General features: G+C 43.8%; 1 protein-coding gene across 1 annotated transcript in view; it reads left to right on the forward strand.

Annotated features, from left to right (window-relative positions):
- Nucleotides 1–6,000, forward strand: part of LOC306794371 (sodium channel protein type 2 subunit alpha-like) — a 151,952-nt gene that overhangs the window by 74,640 nt on the left and 71,312 nt on the right.

Here is a 6,000-nt window from a genome sequence, read left to right on the forward strand (position 1 = left end):
CCTCACTCCCTACCCTGGTGTTCTCATGTTTCCTTACCTCCTCATCCCTCACTCCCTACCCTGGTGTTCTCATGTTTCCTTACCTCCTCATCCCTCACTCCCTACCCTGGTGTTCTCATGTTTCCTTACCTCCTCATCCCTCACTCCCTACCCTGGTGTTCTCATGTTTCCTTACCTCCTCATCCCTCACTCCCTACCCTGGTGTTCTCATGTTTCCTTACCTCCTCATCCCTCACTCCCTACCCTGGTGTTCTCATGTTTCCTTACCTCCTCATCCCTCACTCCCTACCCTGGTGTTCTCATGTTTCCTTACCTCCTCATCCCTCACTCCCTACCCTGGTGTTCTCATGTTTCCTTACCTCCTCATCCCTCACTCCCTACCCTGGTGTTCTCATGTTTCCTTACCTCCTCATCCCTCACTCCCTACCCTGGTGTTCTCATGTTTCCTTACCTCCTCATCCCTCACTCCCTAACTGTCCGTGCTGGATCGTCCCCGTTGTTTTAAAAAGCTAAATAAATGATTAGCATGACGTCATGCAGCTAGCTAACCTGTCTGGTGTTCAGCTAGTACAGAAGCTTCATGTGCTGCTTCCCTTTCCCGCCAGTCTGCTGTCTGATTGTGAGGTCAGGCTGATCTGATATCAGCTCTTTGGCTGCAGAATCTCCTCAAAGTTCTCCTCTCAAACGGGTCTTGGAGGAGGAGCGCTCGCCTGTAGAGACTTCTCCTGACGAGAACGCGCAGCGAGGGGGTCTGATCGTTCTGGCATCAAGCTGAATCTATTTGAGGGCGCTGATTGGCTAAATTGTATGTCACTCATTTATATCTTGAATCAGCAATTGGCTAAACTGCTTCATAGACCCGCCTCTTTTGGGCCAAAACGATCAGGCCCCCCAAGCTGCGCGTTCTCAGAGTGTCGAGCACACAGACAGAGAGCACGAGCAGAGAGCACACAGGAGGAGAGCACGAGCAGGAAAAGCATAGATTTTGTGCAGATATCATATTTTACACACATTACTGGGTACATTCCATAGTTCAGAAACACAAATATTGACAATTTGTATGATTAATAATGAATGAATAATTTATGATTATTATAATTTTTTATTTATTTTGTGTGTGTGTGTGTCCGAGTGTGTGTGTCCGTGTGTGTGTCCATGTGTGTGTGTGAGAGTCGTGTGAGAGTGTGTGTGTCCGTGTGTGTGTGAGTGCGAGAGTGTGTGTGTGTGTTTAGTTTGAGTTATGAGCTCTCCTGGAGGCTTTGAATGTGACATCTGTCCAATGTTCAGCCAAAGACACAAAGGAGGTTTCCACCACCTAAACTCCAGACCACAGGGAGGTGTGTGTGTGTGTGTGTGTGTGTGTGTGTGTGTGTGTGTGTGTGTGTGTGTGTGTGTGTGTGTGTGTTGGTAACAGACAGCTCTAAAGCACTTGTGATCCTTTTGTTTCAGCCTTGATGCTGAAACACCAAAGGAAGAAAACTAATTATTTCCTGTCGTCCCTCTTTATTTCTGCCCAGTAGAAAACTGTTCAGGCTTTAAAAGACACAAAAACCACAAACACACTCAGGTGTGAATGTTCTGCATCAGTGATGTGAATTTGTTGCAACACTTCTGACGCTGGCAGAGGATCCTCTCCTGTCTGACATCGACTGTTTTAAAATGTAAAGCCAGTTTCCTTTGAGCTCCCTCTGGTAAACGGTGTCTGTCTGGGGCTTTTATTGTGAAAAGGCAATAAAACAGACGGAGTAGATGTCGTCTTTGTCGAGGTTGAAAGGACTAATGAAGTTTACGGAGCCTCCGTGTTGTTGAACACTATAGTGTACATTTTAAATACAAACAAACAAACTTTTACGATCTTTTCCTAAACCACTTTTTTGACGCGTAATATTCGGGTTCTGAGTGAAAGTATTCATGACAAAAACAGTTATATTGAAAAATATATATTAACAAGTAGATGATTCACGTGAAAACGACGCGTTCACAGCTTGGCATTACTGCGACTACTGCTAGTACTCGACTGTACTAGTATTCTACTGAAAGACTTTTCTGTGAAGTGTTCGATCGCTGAGCTTCTTGACACCTTGTCATGATTATTTGTCGACGGAGAGTCGGAGAAATGAACAGGATGGAATGAAACACTGCTGTCGGAGCAGAGGACGGATGAAATGAACAGTATTGATCCCTGAGGGAGGAGTCAGGTCACAGAGGTGTGGGCTGCAGAACAACACAGATTCAACTACAAAACTCTCCGACGGACTTGAATAAAAGACACTTTTCTTCTTCTGAGAAATGACCCAAAAGAGGACGAGTGACACCTGAGCTGAACACAAATAAACTTGACTGTATTTGAACCGACCGGCTGGAGGAAAAACAACATCGGAGTCGACACTCTGACCTTCTCTTCCTGCCGACGTCCAACTTCCTCAGACAGGATAATGTCCACCATCTTGATCATGACCCCCCCCCCCCCCCCGCCCCCCCCAGTATGTCATCGGAGCTGACGGGCCGAACCCTCCCACCACACACACACACACACACACACACACACACACACAGAATCATGGGTAACCAGAGGACAGATCAGAGAAGACAGAGGGAGCAGCTCAGTGAACTGAGGAAGAAGAAATCTGATTTTTGAACTATTAGTTGATTTAATTCAGACAAACATTCCAACAAATATTGTTCAGTCAGCGAGGAGACACTTCGTTGCTTGTGGGAAACGACAATGTCAATGTTGATGTTTTTGTTATGTAATTGCGTACTTCTCCACTTATTTTAACTAAAACAATGATATTTTCTTAAACTTAACTTAACGATCTTTTCCAAACACTGTCTATTTTACGATCTTTTCCTGATCCTAAGTATTTCACGATCTTTTTTAAACCTAACTAAGTATGTCACGATCTTTTCCTGAACCTAACTAAGTATGTCACGATATTTTCCTGAACCTAACTAAGTATTTTACGATCTTTTCCTGAACCTAACTAAGTATTTCACGATCTTTTCCTGAACCTTACTAACTATTTTACGATATTTTCCTGATCCTAAGTATTTCACGATCTTTTTTAAACCTAACTAAGTATTTCACGATCTTTTCCTGAACCTAACTAAGTATGTCACGATATTTTCCTGAACCTAACTAAGTATGTCACGATCTTTTCCTGAACCTAAGTATGTCACGATCTTTTCCTGAACCTAACTAAGTATGTCACGATCTTTTCCTGAACCTAAGTATGTCACGATCTTTTCCTGAACCTAACTAAGTATGTCACGATCTTTTCCTGAACCTAACTAAGTATTTTACGATCTTTTCCTGAACCTAACTAAGTATTTCACGATCTTTTCCTGAACCGTACTAACTATTTTACGATCTTTTCCTGATCCTAAGTATTTCACGATCTTTTTTAAACCTAACTAAGTATTTCACGATCTTTTCCTGAACCTAACTAAGTATGTCACAATCTTTTCCTGAACATAACTAAGTAAAAGAAACCTTTCACATGTACCCTGAGTCAGAATATTTTACCTAAAACAATGAATGTTGAGCCGGGTCCTGGACCAGTGAACACTTCTGTTTTAAATCCTGAGAGCAGGAACATAATTAATGTCTGGAGGTTGAATCAGAATGGTTAAAATGGAAACGCAACCAGCTGATTAAGTTTAAAAGAGCTAAGAATCTGTCCTCCTCTTTTCACTTTAGTTTCTTTTGTTAAACTAAATGAATCGGCTACTTTCTAACTGAGAAAACAGCGATTTTATTCACAAGCCCTAAGTGAGCAAAACAGCCAACCTCCCAAATGTCCCTCGTGGGCTTCCATGCCAACCAGAGCCCCTCGCTGTGACTGTGTGTTCAGGTGTTAGTAAACAGTCCGGCTGCAGTAAATTATGGAGTCTGCATGAAAGATTAAACGCGACAGAGTCCACCCCGGAGACCTCACAGGAAGTGGTCTCGGAGAAATTAATATTTATTGAGTGGTTGACACTGTTGACACGTGGGAGCAGACGGTCGCTGATCAATGTCGTCTCACGCTTGGCCGAGAGATTCGACTGCCGAGGAGAGACTCGGACGGACGGAAAGAAAGAAATACAGAAAAGTCAACGTCGAAGCTGAGTTATACGATGGGTTCATACGTTAGAGACAGGACGTAGAAAGACATAAGTAAGGGCTCTCAGAGTTAACCACCCTGTTGCCTCTGGAAAAAGTGCTGCAGTTTCATTTAGATCAGAGGACCCGACCCAGAGGCTACAAGACGTTCAGATATCTGCAGAAATACTACGTCGTTATTTTCCCCATCCCCACCACCCATCACCCGGGTCACTCTGGGAAAGGAGAGAGTTCAGCCACTCGGCAGAAGTTTGGTTCTAGACCGGAGACTGTTTTAAAGAAGTGGACGTAGTCGTCGTGTTGCATTCATCGGTTTGTGGAATGCATTGAGTTTGGCGTTTTGGGCGTTTCCATCTACATTTTTTTGCGTCGCCATTTTTTCTTTTGCAACCAGAAGTGACAGAGGGTGGAGCAAAGTAAAGCCAAACGCTGAATGAGACATTTTGAGGTGACCAAAACACGGACAACGCCGGGGTAGAGACCTGTCAATCACAGTAAGCCCCGCCCTAAAGCATCCCCTGCTTTATGGTCTGTGTGACTCTAAATGGACCATAATGTACTAAATGAACATCATGCTGTATTGAAGAAGACTTGAAACTAGAGATTGAGACATAAACTCATGTTTACAATGTTTACTGAGGGAATAAATCAAGAGAGAAGTATTCATTGTTTTCTGCAACCTTTCTGTAACATAAAGGAGCTCAGTAGTATGACTCTGATAGATTAAAATGTGTTCGACGAATACACTTCCATGAAGTCGTTCTATAATTCATCACATGATGTCTTTGGCGCTGAAGAGAACTGCTTTTACAAGAGTAAACGCTGTTGGTTGGTGAGTGCCACTTAAATTCAGCTTTTTGTGTTCGGTAATGTGAAGACACGGAAAACAACTACAAGGGCAAAAATAAAGAAATAAGGAAAGACCAACAGAGAAGTGAAAACAGTCAAATCTGAGATGGAAGGACAAAGAGAAGCAGAGAGAGAGAGTTCACATTATCTCTGAGGTTTTCTATTGATCGGCAGTCGGACAGACGGACGGATCCACAGCTGATGGATCCCACGGTGGTCTCCTCCGTCCCGCCGAGACGCCGTCCCCGACGTCCCCTCGGGCTCTATTCCTGTCGCGTCACGTTGTCCTCCCGCTGTAAATCATTTGGACGCAGCTCGGTGAGACGAACATGACTTCGCACTCTGCGCTCCTCTTGAGGAACGCAAACAGGTCTCCGACGAGGCTTCCTCACATACCGGCACACATCGCTGAGTAATGAGAACGAACTCCTTTCACAGGGATGTTAACCGGTGCTGAGGGAGGAAACCCCACGGCCTGATATTCAGGACATTCTAGGCCTTTTGACAATTATTATAAACAATCAACATAAATCATTGATCATTTATATCATAACTTGCAAAACATACAATTAGAAAGCTCTCCTCAAAGCCACAGACTCCATTGACAAAAACCAGTAATTACACCTCACTGATGATTGTAAAATGCAAAATAAAACTCTTTGTTCGTCTCTCCAGTGTTCCAACAATCACCGACTCTGGTTGCTGTAGAAGCGTGTCATTCGTAGTTTTAATGATGTATTACCAAACAACACAACCGAGAGTCTTAAAAACAGAGAGCAGCCTGGAAAGCCTGTTAGCGGCTGATGTACGAGTTATAAGCGGTTTTGTTGAGGATGAAGAGAGCCAAGGCAGTCCAGAGAAGGTTAAGTAGCCTTTATTCCCTTTGGCTTTTCATTTTAAAAAGTTAAATAGTGCCTGACACATCCCCCCCCCCCCTCGGACGAAAGAATCCCTCCTCAGCAACATTTAGACTTGGCCTTTTCCTTAATCACATGTGGACCAGCGCTGAACACTGAGAGCAGTGTAAGACTAAACACTGACTTTCA

The sequence above is a fragment of the Melanostigma gelatinosum genome (assembly GCF_949748355.1).
Source record: "Melanostigma gelatinosum genome assembly, chromosome: 20".
In the NCBI taxonomy this organism is placed as follows: domain Eukaryota; kingdom Metazoa; phylum Chordata; class Actinopteri; order Perciformes; family Zoarcidae; genus Melanostigma; species Melanostigma gelatinosum.